General features: G+C 38.5%; 1 non-coding gene across 1 annotated transcript; it reads left to right on the plus strand.

Moving 5' to 3' along the window:
• The first annotated feature begins 16,394 nt into the window (after positions 1–16,394).
• LOC131150045 (small nucleolar RNA snoR109) lies at positions 16,395–16,492 on the plus strand. Its single transcript, XR_009135431.1, has one exon. It is a non-coding gene; the product is annotated as a small nucleolar RNA snoR109 (small nucleolar RNA).
• The last annotated feature ends 527 nt before the right edge of the window (positions 16,493–17,019 follow it).

Genomic DNA, 17,019 nt, shown 5'->3' on the forward strand with positions numbered 1-17,019 from the left:
TTCACAATTCATGTGCTCATCCCAAAATATGGAAACAGATATTCACAATTAGCATGCTTATTCAAAAGTGTGGAAACAAATATTCACAATTCAACACACTTATTCAAAAATGTGGAAGCGAATATTTACAATTTACACGCTTATTCAAAAAACTGTGGAAACAACAATCAATCAAAGATACGCACATATGTACATCATAACAATCAAATATTAACACTATCTACAAAATATGGTGGAGTAATAAAAAAGGCTTATTATATTTGAGATTGAGATAATTCTCCATTAATTACTGGCTTGACTATCAAGCAGTCCCTAGTGGAGTCGCCAAGCTATTGCGACGTCCCTCAACCCACCAATAATGGTGGGAGCGGCTGTGAATGGGAAAACAAGGTGAATTTTGAAAAATATTATCGTGGAAAAACAATGTGTATGGAGTCGCCACTAACCTTTTGAAGTGTGGTTAGAACACTTGATTACTACCCAATTAAGGGTAGAATCGGTCTACGTCACCAGAATCGGGCTTGGGAGTATGGTTACGCGAGGGGAAGGTATTAGCACCCCCTACACGCCCGTTTTTATGAATGGTACCTAATTAATTGAAAATTATCCCAAAATAAATTTAATAAGCCTTTGAAAATTACTCCATTTCAAAAATCAAAGGAAATGTACAAAATAAAATATTATATAGGCATTCCCTCAGAACTGGAGCATACCATATTCTGAAGAGCTCATTGCCTCCAATTGCAATCATCAGGACCGGAAAATCAAGAAAATAGTACAAAAATATACTCCTGGGATTTTAAAATTTTGTAGATTTTTCTAAGTGAAAAATAATATTATAGGAGGTTTGGGACTTCAAAGAGTGTCAAAATTGATCCTCATCTTCAAAAATATTTTTCTTGATTTTTCCTTCATTTTTCTAAAATTTTCATAATTTTCTTGAAATTTTGAAATAACACAAAGACAATTAAGAAAAAACAATAAAAATTAAGTCAAACATATTTTTAGATTTTTCTCTTGAAATTTTTGAGTTTTTTGTGATTTTTCTGACATTTTTATGATTTTTGTGGATTTTTGTGAATCTTGGAATTATTAAAATAAAATAATACAAACCGAACCGATTCAGTTGCGGTTCAGAGGACCCAATCGGTTCGGGGAGAAAACCAGTCAAAGAGGAAGGGTCAACCTGTTTAAGGTCTGGTTAGGACCATGTCAACATGCGGTGCCTACGGGATGCACGAGTTAGCGTGTGTTTTAGTGTATGGATGGAATGTGTGTAAATGTGTGTGCATGGGTGTGTTGCATGCATGCTTAGATGGGTGAGTGCTGTGTGTACTGTTTTGCGTGGGTGAGTGTTGTGTGTGTGGTTTAATGTGTGTAACAGTTTGTGTGCAAGTGAGTGCACAGTGTGTGTTAGTGGTGCGTATAGCAGTGTGTGTGCAGGTGTGTTCAAGTGCACACAAGTGTGAGTGAGGAAGAAGCTCACAACAGCGACGCGAGCAAAAATATCCCCGATGAGCAAAGCATAGCGGCAAAGACAGCAAAGCCAGCACGATGCCTTGTCACGAATCATGAATAATAGATCTGAGCATGATTCACTATTCTGTTGAACCGATGAGACAAAAAGAACAACCGGGCGGAAAACCAATTAAATCAAACTCCCAAAGAAAATCTTTAAGCAGATCAACATCGCACACCATAATTGGAGCGGAACAATCGATCTGAACTTCACAAATCCCGATGAACCTTGCGACAATGAACATCAAGGACGACATGAACAACAGATTTGAACTTCACAAAAATAACAAAACTAAAAAAAACGTTGAAACAGTGAATGCTCAGGAAATGAAAGTGGAACTGCAGCCTGATCACATCAACATGAGCACTGAGCATACATAGGCGAACCGAAGGAAAGATCACCGAACCAACAACTCTCTGTTGAACCCACCAAACTCTAGCATAGATAGAACACTGGAGCACCAGAGCAACACAACCATCTTCGTCCGATACTAGAAAGTGAGTTTGACTCACTGTTACAGTAGCAATCGGAACCCTCAATCCCTTTCGAGTAAATCTGAAACAGAATAACTCACAACCGTTTTGATAAATCAAATAAAATTGCAAACAAAAAGATACGAACTCATACTCCACTCCACTCTCCAACTCCTCCACCCATAGCTACAGATCCGAAGGAGAACCACCGTTAGTGAGAGACGAAGGGGCAAGTGACAATCGGGGGTGGTGCGAATTCCTGGTGGCATTGTTGGCGACGACTGCCTATGTGATAGTAAGAGTGTGAGGAGGAGAGGTGGAGTCGATGGTTCACCTTGAAGTGCTCACAGCATCTATATGAGAGTGGAGAGTCCTGTTGGAGAACGTTTGAGGGTAAAAGAGTTGAGAGGCAGCCACAACAGTCGTGAGTGCATGAGGGCGATGATGAATTGTGCCTCAGCCTCGTAGACGTGAGCTTGAGTGGTTGGGAGAGAGGCAGAGGGAGAATGGAGCTCGATTTGCTGGTGCGGGGTCGCTGGAGGTGTGAGTGGGCTATAAAGGTCGGAGAGACGGGTGAGGGTGATGATGTGTGGTGCATCTGCGAGTGGTCAAAGGTGAGTATGGAGGTGGTGGTGAGAGATGATTGCTGGGGGTGTGTTGGCTGTCGGAGATATTGGCTAGGTGCCGTGGTAGTGGAGATCATAGTGGAGATGTTGTGAAACTTGAGATTGTTCCACCTAACTTTACCACAGTTTACTATTGTACAGGTAAATAGAGAGTGAATAATTGTGCAAAATTACACCAGGTAAATTCCCAGGGAAGTGGGGGGTCACAACGGACCGCTTAAATCCCTTTTTCCTAGATAGAATTTTCCTTAGACATGTAATTAACACAATATATTACTACAACTATACCCAACAAAAGCAAACTACTTAATAGATAAAATGAAGAACACCAGAATTTAACGAGGTTCGGCTAATTGGGCCTACGTCCCCGGACACTATCAATCAATATTTCTATATTGTAGAAATATTACAAAATGAGAGAGAGAAGAGAGAATGTGCCTAAGAGAGAAGTAGGCAAATTTGGGGATGAGATTACAAATGGAGGTGATGGGTTTATATAGGTTAGGAAATACCACTATTACAACCACTAATCACCTACCTTAGAAAAAAATAGCCCACCATTGAAGACTTCAATGGCAATGGTAGGCTTCTAGAATAAGCCATAATTCAACAAATCTCCACCTTGGCGAAATTCCATCTCTTACCATCTCTCATAGATTCCATAATGTCTTCAAACGCGCTTGTAGCGCAAATATTTCAATTTTCAACAATGTTGATCAAGTTCAAGCAATGTTAAAACTTGATCACACTCACCACTTTTGTCATCATATCGGCAGGATTCTCAGTGGTTTGAATCTTCTGGATTACTACTCCACCTTCTTTCAGAATTTCTCGAACAAAGTGATTTCGAACGTCGATGTGTTTTGTCCTTGAATGGTAGACTTGGTTCTTTACTTGATGGATAGCACTTTGGCTATCACAATGCACCTTGATGTGCTTCTGTTCAATTCCCAAATCTTTCATCAATCCTTGAAGCCAAATTACCTCCTTCACAGCCTCTGTGACTGCCATATACTCTGCCTCTGTAGTGGACAAAGCAACTATTGACTGTAAGGTAGACCTCCAACTAATTGGCGCTTTTGCAAGAGTAAAAACATAGCCAGTAGTTGACCGACACTTATCCAAATCACCAGCGTAGTCGAAATCACAGTATCCAACAATACTATGATCATCTTGCTTATCCTGCTCAAATATTAGTCCAACATCTACCGTATACAAAATGTATCGTAGAATCCATTTCACAGCTTGCCAATGTTCCTTTCCAGGATCATGCATATACCTGCTCACAACTCCAACGGCTTGTGAAATATCGGGCCTTGTACACACCATGGCATACATCAAGCTACCAACAGCACTTGAATACGGTACTTTTGACATGTATTCTCGTTCTGCTTCAGTTTTTGGAGACATAGATGCATTCAGCTTGAAATGAGGAGCAAGCGGAGTACTAACAGGTTTTGACTTCTCATCCATACCAAAACGCTTCAGTACTTTTCTCAAATATTGTTTTTGAGTCAAACAAAGCCTCCCCAATTTCCTTTCTTTACTTATCTCCATACCGAGAATTTTCTTTGCTTCGCCTAGATCCTTTATCTCAAACTCCCTATTCAACCGAGCCTTTAGTTTGTCAATTTCTGTCTGACTCTTGGAGGCTATCAATATATCATCAACATAAAGAAGAAGATATATGAAAGATCTATCTTGTAGCTTGCAAAAATACACACAGTGATCATATTTGCTTCTTCTATACTTTTGCCCCATCATAAACTTGTCAAATCGTTTGTACCACTGCCTTGGGGATTGCTTTAATCCATACAATGATTTTTCAAGTTTGCACACCATATTTTCTTTTCCAGCAACTTTGAAATCTCCTGGCTCAGTCATTTAGATTTCCTCTTCCAAGTCTCCATGTAAAAATGTTGTTTTTACATCTAATTGAACTAGTTTCATATCCAATTTTGCTACCAAAGCTAATAAGATTCTAATGGAGGAATGTTTTACTACTGGAGAAAATACCTCATTGTAATCAATTCCCTCCGTTTGTTCATAGCCTTTAGCCACCAACCTTGCTTTGTAGCGAACACTATTCTTATCAGGAAATCCATCTTTCTTTGTATATACCCATTTACACCCAATTGCCTTCTTTCCCTTCGGAAGACTAACAAGGTTCCATGTTCGATTCTTATGAAGGGACTGCATTTCTTCATTCATGGCTTCCCTCCACTTTTCTTCTTCCGAACATTGGATTGCTTCATTGTAAGTAACAGGAGTATCATCGTTTGCAATTGGAGATGCGTAAGCCACCATGTCAACAAAGCGAGCAGGCTTTCTAATTTTTCTCTTTGGCTTACTCAATGCAATAGATTCATGTTGCTGTGGAGGTTCTTGGAATGAAACCTCTTCTACAGGCGACTCTTCTTCTAACATAGGAGAGTCTTCATTTCTGGGTAAACAATTCTTCTATCAAACTCCACCTGTTTTGGAGCACCATCTTTTTGCTCAACACTCTCTGTTGTCACCTTTCTTAAAAAAGTAGATTCATTAAAGGTAACATCCCTGCTGAAGATTATTTTCTTTGTTTCTGGACTCCAAAGACTATATCCCTTTACTCCAGAGGTGATTCCCATAAAGATTGCTTTCTTAGCCCTCGGATCCAGCTTTGATTCCTTGACATGATAGTAGGCAGTGGAACCGAATACATGTAAGGAATCATAATCTGTAGCAGGCATTCCAAACCATTTCTCCAATGGTGTTTTACTACAAATAGCAGTAGATGGTAGGTGATTGATGAGCTGGCAAGCATATGTTACAGCCTCAGCCCAAAATTCTCTACCCAACCCAGCATTGGATAACATACACCGAACCTTCTCCAACAATGTTCGATTCATACGTTCTGCCACTCCATTCTGTTGTGGTGTACTTCTCACTGTGAAGTGTCGTATAATACCTTCATCTTCACAAACTTTAAGAAATGGATCACTTCTATATTCTCCACCATTATCTGTACGGAGGCGCTTGATCCTTCTGCTTGTTTGAGTTTCCACCATATTTTTCCATTTGAGGAAGACTCCTAACACTTCATCCTTAGTTTTCATAGTATACACCCATACTCTTTGAGAAAAATCGTCAACAAAGGTCACATAGTAGTGTTTTCCTCCCAGTGAAGTTGTCTTGGAAGGTCCCCACACATCAGAGTGAACATAATCCAAAATACCCTTGGTATTATGGATTGCAGTACCAAATTTCACTCTTGTTTGCTTCCCTTTGATGCAATGTTCACAGAAATCTAGCTTGCAGGTCTTTGCTCCCTTTAATAATCCTTGATTTGTAAGAAGTCCCCAGGATTTTTCACCTGCATGCCCCAAGCGTATATGCCATAACCTAGTTGCTTCTATTTCTTTATCATCAGAAGAAACTGTTGCTACCGTCCCAATAACTGTACGACCTTGATAGTGATACAAGTTATTGTTCTTCTGAATTCCCTTGATTACCACAAGTGCACCAGAGATGATCTTCATGACTCCGTTTTCTACTGTTACTTTGAATCCCTTTGATTCTAGGGTTCCCACAGAAATAAGATTCTTCATCAAACTTGGTACATATCTAACGTCCGTCAATATTTTGATTGATCCATCTTGATTCCTCAAGTGGACTGAACCAATCCCATGTGTGGTAAGAGGGACATCATTTACTGTGTAGACGACTCCACCTTCTAGTTCTTTAAAATCAAAGAACCAATCCCGATTGGGACACATATGATGGCTACACCTAGAATCTAGTAGCCATATACTCGAAGAACTAGTTGACGGCGTAGCAGCAAGCGAAAGATCTGAGCTCCCATCTTCGTACTCAGCCACATTTGAGATGGCCTTTCCTTTTTCAGGTTTGCCTTCATTCTTTAGCTTCGGACAGTCTTTCTTCTAGTGTCCCTTTTCCAGACATAAGGCACATTCATCTTTGTTTGGTCTGGAACTTGACTTGGATCTCTCTTTCTTTCTACTATTCTGGCTTTGTGAACGGCCTCGAACTACTAGAGCCTCGTTGGCTCCACTTGTGCTTTCAAGCTTGTCCTTCTTCCTCAATTCATAGCTGTACAAAGCAGCACAAACCTCACCAAGAGACACTTTATCCTTTCCATGGAGTAGAGTAGTTTCAAGAAACTCAAACTCCTCAGGAAGGGATCCCAACAACATCAAAGCCAGGTCTTCATCTTTAAAAGTCTCATCCAGATTAACTAGATCAGTAACCAACCTATTAAATTTGGTGATATGATCATTCATAGTGGTACCCGAGACATAAGTGAAGCGAAATAGTCTCTTCTTCATATGGAGTTTGTTCTGAGAGCTTTTCTTCAAAAACTTTTCCTCCAGTGCCTTCCACAACTTGTTTGTAGAAGTTTCCTTACAGAATGCATACTTCTGTTCTCTTGAAAGACACGATCAAATTGTATCACATGCTAATCGATTGATGGTCTCCCATTCTTTCTTCTCAATATCTTCTGGTTTCTCTTCTTCAATGGCAATGTCTAGACCTTGCTGAAAGAGAGCGTCTAGAACCTCACTTTGCCACATACCAAAATGACTGGTGCCGTAAAAAATCTCCATTGCAAATCTGGCATTTGTCACAGTAGTTCTTGCCAAAATATACGAGTTTGATGTGGATGCTTTTGCACTATCTGCCATCTCTGCCATAAATGCTATTCAATAGTTGCCGATGCGGAATGCCAATAGCCCAAGGAAAACTTTTCTGATGTTGAAGATCAGACTAAGCTGCAACCACAGAGCATACTAAGAATAACCTTGTCTCTGATACCAATTGTTGTGAAACTTGAGATTGTTCCACCTAACTTTACCACAGTTTACTATTGTACAGGTAAATAGAGAGTGAATAATTATGCAAAATTACACCAGGTAAATTCCCAGGGAAGTGGGGGGGTCACAACGGACCGCTTAAATCCCTCTTTCCTAGACAGAATTTCCCTTAGACATGTAATTAACACAATATATTACTACAACTATACCCAACAAAAGCTAACTACTTAATAGATAAAATGAAGAACACCAGAATTTAACGAGGTTCGGCTAATTGTGCCTATGTCTTCGGACACTATCAATCAATATTTCTATATTGTAGAAATATTACAAAATGAGAGAGAGAAGAGAGAATGTGCCTAAGAGAGAAGTAGGCAAATTTGGGGATGAGATTACAAATGGAGGTGATGGGTTTATATAGGTTAGGAAATACCACTATTACAACCACTAATCACCTACCTTAGAAAAAAATAGCCCACCATTGAAGACTTCAATGGCAATGGTAGGCTTCTAGAATAAGCCATAATTCAACAGGAGAGGGTATTGGGTGGCTGGAGATGGCTATCTGTAGGTGACGGTGATGGATATGGAGGATGGATAGGGGTGAGGCTTGCATTTTTTGAGCTGGAATGGGGGCAAGGCCGTGAAGGGGGCTGCCTGAGATGGTGGTGAAGGTTGGTGGTGTTGGAGAGATGAGGGAACGGAGAAAATGAGAGAATGGAGAAAATTAGAGAATGACAAGGCTGGGAGTGCCAAAGAGACTAGAGAGAGAGAGAGGGGAGGCGCCTCAGGTGGTGCGTGAAAAAGTAAAAAAAAAAAAAATGAAAGCTCCCCCTCCCCCCTGTGTGTGTGTGAGAGACTCTTTATAAAGAGAGTTCAGCCGTGCCTTCGCGCCAAAAGGTTGTTACAGGTGAAAATTCCCTACACGTGGTCAAAAAGAAAAAAAAAATCCTAACAGAAGAATCTTCCCTCCTTTTATTACTATTTTTTTTTTGGATTTCCTCCCCCTACATGTACCCCTGAGTGGTCTTTTGTGACCTATTGTTTAAGTGTACAAATTCTTTTAAATACATATATACCTAACCTATATACATTGATACTCTTACTTTTTGTCCAATTTTTGTCTTGCAAAAGAAAAGACCCAAATTTGAAAACTCGATCCCTAGAAGACGAAGGACCCGAACTTGACTACTTTTAAAACAATATGAGACTCAATTAAAATTCAATGGGACTTAATTAAAGTACCAAGACTCAATTAAAAATATCGAGATTCAATTTAAAATACTAGGACTCGATTTAAAATATCGGGACTCAATTTAAAATATCATGACTCAATTTGAAACTCAAATAAAAATACTAGGACTCAAATAAAAATACTGGGACTAAATTTAAAATACCGGGAAACAAATTTGAAACACCGGGACTCGGTTTAGGACATTGGGACTCAATCAGGTTTCTTAAAAAGAGTCCTCCAATTTCCAGGGTTCAAAGTCAGCTTTTATTGTGATGGGTCTTCTTGGGGAGGCTTAGTTAAAATTGGGGTGTCGATGGGCTGAATTGTCTCAGACCCAAATGGGTTAGACCCAACTGAGTCTTAGAGTGTTGGGCTTAAACTGGTTGTGGGTTGGTTGGCTTAGTTTTACTCAGACCCAATGGGGCCTCTTATATTTTGGGCTTTAACCTGGGTTTGGGTTTTAATTGGACCGGGCCTGCCATTTGGGCCAAGAAAGAATAAATGGACTAATGAGGCTAAGCTAACCCAAGTCAACATTTGATTTGGGTCCAAGTGGTTGGGTAAGACTCGGATCATTGAACATGGGTTGGGTATTCGGGTTTGTTTATGTTGACTTTTTGAGTCCGATCTTTGTTTTGATACTGACAAAGCATTCGTATTTTATGTATATATTTAGTGTGTGAACTTGTTTATAATTCAACACACACATAAAAGGATTGAAATTGGAAGCCAATGAAGAACTTCAAGCTTATACACTTGGGGTATTCCATGAAAACTCAAAAGAGCAAAAGAAGAAGAAGAAGAAGAAGAAGAAGAAGAAGACATGTATTTTATTTGTAATTGCATTTAGATTTGTCTATAATAATGCATGTCTTGCATGATATGAATCAAAAGCTCAAATGACCATAGACAAACCTTAGGGACCTAACCTTTCTAGGAAAACCTTTTTCTAAAATGTTAAAATCATACAAAAGGTTTTTAAAAATGTTTTAAGGTCAAAATGGGGCTAAACTTAAGAGTTTTTATTGACCCTGGTCAATCGACCCTTGAACGTTATACATGCTCCAGTCGATCGGCCTTTACTTTGGAAAAATATGTAATTTTCAAATGGCTGGTCGATCAAACCTAAATGAACATCTGAGCCTTAGCTAATCGGACTTTATTTTGGTTAATTTCTTGAAGCCCGACCGACCGACCTATATGCGTTAAAAATGCCTAGCTGATCGGCATTGTTCACCTGGCCAACCGGCACTATTCACTTGGCCGACCGTTTCTCGGTCTTTTGGCATTCGCCTTGGCCAGCCAACCAACATCTTGCACAGCCGACCGAACCCCTAAAAAAAATTCAAATTTTAATTTAGGACGGTCGACCGACACACTCCCTAGCCGACTGACCCTCTCGGGTTGGTCAAATTTTTCAACGCTAAACATGTTTAATTTTTAATTAAACAATTTTAAAAATACCCACGGGGTCCCTAATGGTCATATTTTGGGGGTTGTCTATAAATGGCCCCTTATAACTCATTTTTAAATTAATGATTATTTTTAAAATTCTCTAAAATTTTTAAGGCTTTATTTTACTCTCTTTCTCTCATTATTTTGCAAAAATCCTTTTTGAATCAATAGCATTTACTCTATCAAATCTTGTATTTTTGAATATCATTTCGTGAGAGTAAATCAAGAGTTTCTCCCATGTATTTCTCTTGATAAATATTTTTGGGAAAACTCTCTTCTAGTTTGTGAATCTTTTTGCACATTCATTGCAAGATTTGAAAGCTCACTTGTGTTTATTTGCAAAACAAGTTTTTGAGCAAAAACCTAACTTCCCTTGAACTATATTTTTGAATATCATCTTTGGGAAAATATATTTGGGTAAGTCAAGCGTACCTTGAGCATATTTTATTTCCTTGAAAGGTCTATTACATTTATTTGTGCAAAAATCATTTGAAAGCAAACCGTAGGTTCTCATGCACTTTTATTGAAAAATCTTTTTGGAGAAATATTTGCTTGGGTTTAATATTTGAAGAGCTTATTATATATATTTTATTCAAAGATTGCAAAAATCATTTTAAGGAAAACACACATTCTGTATTGAGCTTATTTCATATCATACGAGAGTGCATCTAGAGTTTCAATTTGTCCACATTTGCCTTTGTAGAAGCATATTTTGGTACACAAAAATTTTATTATCTTTGTATTCCAGGCATGGCCTAAAGAGGAATACACTATCCTGTAAGGTGTACCGATTTGGTTCTAGCTCAGTTAGGTGAGCTAAGGATACTTCATCTTGTAAGGAGAATTGGTTGTGGTTGAGCCCCATAATTGAGCCGAGATGACTTCGCCTCGTAAGGAGAACTGGTTGTGGCTTAGCCTTGTAATTGAGCTGAGGTGACTCTAGCTCATAAGGAGAGCTGGTTGTGGCTCAGCTCCGTAATTGAGCTTAGGAGACTCTAGCTCGTAAGGAGTATTGTAAACGACATCGTTCCGCCTAATTAAGTGAGCACATAATGGAATCCTTGAGCTGAGGCTTGAGGCGGGGACATAGGCAGGATTGGCTGAACCCCGATAACAAATATTTTGTCATTCTCTTTCCCTATGCTTTTTATTTATCCGTAATTTGCATATTTATATTTTAAACATTGTGAATGATTGGAAAATACCAAGTTTTCTTTATTTGTTTTTAAATATATTCTCAGTTAAACATTTATAGGATATTGAGATTGCTTAGAAAGACCCTAGGTTGTGCAATGCTATTTGTGGTCCAAAATTAGGACATTATTGACCTAGGAATTTTTTAAATTTCCAATTGACCCCCCTCTCGGGAATACACTATTCACATCAATTGGTATCAGAGTCTCGTTGTAAAAAGCTTAACCGCTTATGCTAAAGATTGTAATGACTCGTATTGGTGTATCCCCATTTAGTGAGGGACAATATTGTTCTAGGCCTCCATTGTTTTGTAGTGTTGATTACACCATTTGAAAATTAAAAATGAGCGCATTTATAAAATCTATGGATTAGAGGGCCTAACATACGTCCCAGACCCCTCCCATGTGATCAGTTATGGTGAGATAAAGCTCAGGGATACTTTGGCGTATGAGGAGATACTAGTGCAGATTCTGTACAGGAAAGAACTAGAATTGCGCAATAAGAAGATTCCTTTAGTAAAATTCTTGTGGAGAAATCATGCAATAGAGGAAGCCTCATGGGAACTCGAGGAGCAGATACGAAGGGGTACCCGTATCTCTTTAGTGAGGATCAGTAGTAAATAGGAAATGTTACTGGTAAATATGTAATTTTCTTTTGTGTAGGTTAGTTAGATGTAATAATTTTTTGGTAGTAGATGGTATTTTGGTGGTGGGAGAATTTTATTTTATATGTATATGTAATCTCCTAGAGCCTTGAATGTAACCACGGTATTCCTCCACCATAAGTGAGGGTAAATAATAAAATAAGTAGCTCATTTTCCTCAAAGGTTGGTGTTCAATACAGACAGTAAATTTCAAGGATGAAATTTTTATAAGGAGGGGAGAATGTAGAGACCCAGTGAATTATAGAAATTAAATAATAAAAGAAAGGAGAGAGGCAAAGGAAAAATTTTTTAACAGGGTACACAGTAGGATCTCGTCGACGAAGCGGTTTATTGGGATCGTCGACGGTGACATGTGTCTCGTCGATGAGGAATTACCGAGATGGCTATTTGAGGGCCTCGTGGACGAAGTGATGTGTCTCATCGATGAAGGCAACTGTATAAATAGCTCAAACTCGGGGGTTTTCAGCGAGAAAACCAGCATGCAACCTTTCTCCCTCTCCACCTTCCATCCTCCACCCCTTATCTCTAAGTTTTTGGGTTGGTTCTTCGCCGGTTTGACGATCCGAAGCCGGCACGCTACTCTTGGGAAGTTTCTCTTCACATCTGTTGGAGTAGATCGTTGGTTGGGTTAACATGGGAACCATCCCAAAATTTGGGTAAGTTAGTTAATTTCAGTTTTATTAGGTTTTTGGTATTTCTAGACTGAGAAGAATATGTTAGATATGATAATACTAAAGTTTTGTTGGAAAAATATCAATTTCAAGGTGTTGATCTGGGGACCACACGGGTGTAATTTTGGAGTAATTTGTAGGCTTTTCCAAAAGTCAGGTAAAAGAATAGACTAAGTCAGTATTTCTATGAAATTATTTATTAATATTTAGATTTTATTTTCAAGGAAACTATGAATGTTATAGAACTAAGTTTGGGAATACTGTTGTTTAACAGGAAAACTATCTTAATACAGTTTAGTAGGGATTAAGATTTTGCGTAAATTTTATGAATGGAACAATATCCATTTTTTTGTGGCATGAGTATGAAATTCCATGATTTTATGTAATATCATAATATTATGTTTTCAGAATAAGCATGTTTTTACTGTTTTCAGGAAAATATTGAAAATGATGCAGAGATTTTCAAACTATGAATGTTATATGATATGTCGACGTAAGGGTCGTGGATTTTATATGATATGCCGGCATAAGAACCGTGATTTTATATGATATGCTATGTTGGCATAAGGGCCGTGAATTTTACATGATATGTTATGCAAGAATTCATGAAAATATTATCATGACAGATATTATTATGAAACAGTTATGTATCATCATTTGAAATTTACTATATGTTATCAGAACTCGAATGACTTGGTTTAGGATTTCACGAAGCACAGTATCGTAACTATATGATCACAATCATGTATATGTTAGTGCTACCACTTGTCGTAAGGGGCAGTGGGAGATTGGTAGTCGATGTGGTTTTATGGTAGTGCAGGCATCCCTCTAGCAGACCCATCGCACTTATAGACTTATGTTGATCTAGCGTGGTCGGCCAACCCCTGCTAGATCCCGCCTTCGGGTCGTACAACATAGTCATGTGGGGGTAAGGCATGACACCAGATAGCTATCCATTCAAGGTGTTATTTCATGTACAGTAATATGAGATGATTTTTATATATAGAAATTCAATATGTTATACCATGTTATGAGAAATTATGTTTTTCCTAGATATGATACATACTGTTTCATCAAATGTAATTTATGTACCGTTGTACGTACAACACGAAAATACGCATGTTACCACACACTAGTTAGTTTATTTTTCTTACTGAGAGGTGCCTCACCCCAGTTATATAAATACTTTAGGAGCCCAAGATAGAAGAGCGGATAGAGCTCCGCAACATTAGTGGTTGACTGTTTTACCCTTTCGGAAGGATAAGTCATTTTCCTAGGGTCTGATGGATTTTTTGGGTTGTAACCTTAGGGCACTTTTTGGTTATTTTGGGATGTGAGTATGTATGTAACAATTTTAGTAAGACTCTAGTATTGTGTTGGTTGGATGATTTGTTATGTATATGATTTTACATTTCCTGCTGCTTAGGTATTTGAGTTGTATTTTGGGTATATCCTTGGTATCCATGGGTCCAAGTTGATTGTGTTATTCAGTTGTATAGGATTATTATATTAAATGTTATTGTGGAAACAAAATAATTGGTAAATTAGGCAGGTCATTACAACTATAGTGCTCGAGTTCCTACACCCGATATGAGTCCTTTTTAGGTACTATGGTACTCGTGTTCCTACACCCAATACAAGTCCTCTTCAGGTACTATGGTACTTGGGTTCCTACACCTGGTACAAGTCCTCTTCAGGTATTATGGTACTCGGGTTCCTACACCCGGTACAAGTCCTCTTCAGGTACTTTGGTACTTGGGTTCCTACATCTAGTACAAGTCATATTCAGTTACTCTGGTACTTAGGTTCCTGTACCCAAGCAATCCTATTAACCCTTTCACGGTTCCCTTCCTATTGACCCTTTTTGGGATCCTACACCTGAGTAGTCATCTTCCAAAGAATTGTGTGAAACATTCCTAGGTTGCCCTAGTCACTCCCTTTTTTACCCCTGATTGGTAGAAGGAAATAATACCTAACTGATCTGAAGGCCTTAGGTAGTTGTGTGGCCTAGCTAAAATTGGTTTCTTTTATCTTTATAGGATTGTTGCAAAAGATAACGTAGGAGAGTTTCTACTGTTACCTTGAAGTAACAAAGCCTACAAAGAGGGGAATTTGTAGACATCCTAATTTTAACCAAGCATTTCTGAGGAGACCCTTCATAATAAAATTTGACTTTGTATCCCAGTTATTTCAAAATGGAGCCCTTTTCAAAATTAATTCCTTGAGTCTCGGTCATGTCGAAATTGAATCCTCGATTATTTTTTAAGTGGATCCCCAATTACTTTGAGTCTCGGTTATTTTAAATTGAGTCTCCATTATTTTTATTGAGTCCCAGATATTTTGATTCTCATTTATTTGTAAATTGAGTCCCGTTTATTTTTGAATGTCGGTTATTTATTTTGAGTGCTGGTTATTTTAAATTGAGTCTCGTTTATTTTAAATTGAATCTTAGTTATTTTTTAATTGAGTCCCGAATGTTTTGAGTCCCATTTATTTTCAAATTGAGCTCATTCTTCTAATTAACTGGGCTTTATTTTTTTGGAGGATTAAAACAAAAAGGGAGGGGGGGTGGGCCATGCAAAATGAAAACACGATTGCTTGCTGCCCGGCCGATACTAGGGTTCTCTTAGGTTTTCTTAAAAGCCTATAAGAAGGGAGGTGCACGCACAAAAACTGACAATCGTTTTGGGGGGGGCGCCCTCCACGCACAACACTGCTCTCTCTTCGTCTCTCCCTATCACGCACACACTCATTGCACTTTCTTCCCCCAACACCACCAAGGACGACTCTTTATTAAGGTCATTGAGGTGCTTGCCTAGGGCCCCTAAATTTTTTTAATATAATAATATTAACATTATTTATAACTACTAACTACTATGTCAAGACTCAATACCCCTACACATAATAAAGCCTATGCGCCTATATGTATATATAGATTATAGACCCGTGTATGGCCTCTCTCTCTCTCTCTCTCTCTCTCTCTCTCTCTCCAGCCCCTGGGATTTAATTTAACAGTTCATTTCTTAATTTGTTACCCCATCCCCATGCATGCATTCACCATTCTCCATCTCTGTTAGTTTCATGGAATTCACGTGTTTGGTGGGTGGAGTGCACATGCAGTGCAGCTAAAATTACTTAATGTACCTAGAAAAATTAATTTTAAATAAAAATAAAAATTAATCAAAATATTAAGGGCCCCTAATTAAATCATTCGCCTAGGGCTGAATATTGGGAAGAGCCTCTCCTAAACTCCTCCAGTAGCCGACGACCATCATACTAGTCACAACTCGCTCCCACAACACCCTCCTCCTTGTCTGCTTTAGTCTCGGCCATACTAGAATGCATGCCTAGCCTCCACAATCGTAGCCTTCCTTACCTCTCACCCTCCACGCACACATAGCAGCAGCCCTCACCATAGCCGTTTTCCTCATCCTCTCACACCCACCCTCACGGCACACCAGACATAGCACAACCATCACCTCCTTCCCTCAACCTCACGGACACCCTCCTCAAGCACTACCTCTCCCCTTACGTCCACACACAGTCTGACCATCATCTCTCATTTTGGCAGCAACACACATAGAAACACACTCTTAAACACACAACAATGCCCACATAAACACACACTTAAACGTACACAGCAACACAAACTCAAACACACACTTGAATACATGCACACCAACACTTCTCATGGCTACATGTATCGAGATAAAGGCGATCGATGCCCTTGATCTTGTCTTGCCAAAGTGGCTGTAGCTAAATAAATGTCGAGAAGTTAACTAGCCGATTGTCGAGAGATCTTGCGATCTCCGTCGGCGAATCTGCCTCCCGAGCTTTTCACACTTTTATTTACCATTCTCTCCAATCTATCATTCTTTTTTCTTTGCGTATATTTGTGCTTATGGGTGTTCAGGTGCTGATTAGACATTCTGTCGCCGACGCCTGATATGATCATAAGCTATATTAACAGTGGCCTTCTTCACTGCAACTCCAGCAGCAGGCACAACTATGAGCACTCTCACAGCACACACACACACATGCATTATTTTTTTTAGTGTTTAAAAATCTTTTTTTTTTTTTGTATTTATGCTTATATTGTGTATTAATATTATTGTTTTGTGTTTTATTATATATAGTTTTTATGTTATTATTGATTTATTATTGTCATTATATTATTGTTATAATTTTGTTGTTAATGTGATTGTTATTGTTATTTTCATATCATCATATTTGTAGTTCTGTATATTTATTTAGGGTCTAAATTTATCATGTTAATATTGTTTAACTCTTCTTTTTAGAGGTTTAGGTTTTTTTATGTTATTATTGTTTGAGTTTGTTCAGAAATTTGGTTATCATTGCTTATTATTTGAGA

The sequence above is a fragment of the Malania oleifera genome, chromosome 2 (assembly GCF_029873635.1).
Source record: "Malania oleifera isolate guangnan ecotype guangnan chromosome 2, ASM2987363v1, whole genome shotgun sequence".
NCBI classification, from domain to species: Eukaryota; Viridiplantae; Streptophyta; class Magnoliopsida; order Santalales; family Ximeniaceae; genus Malania; species Malania oleifera.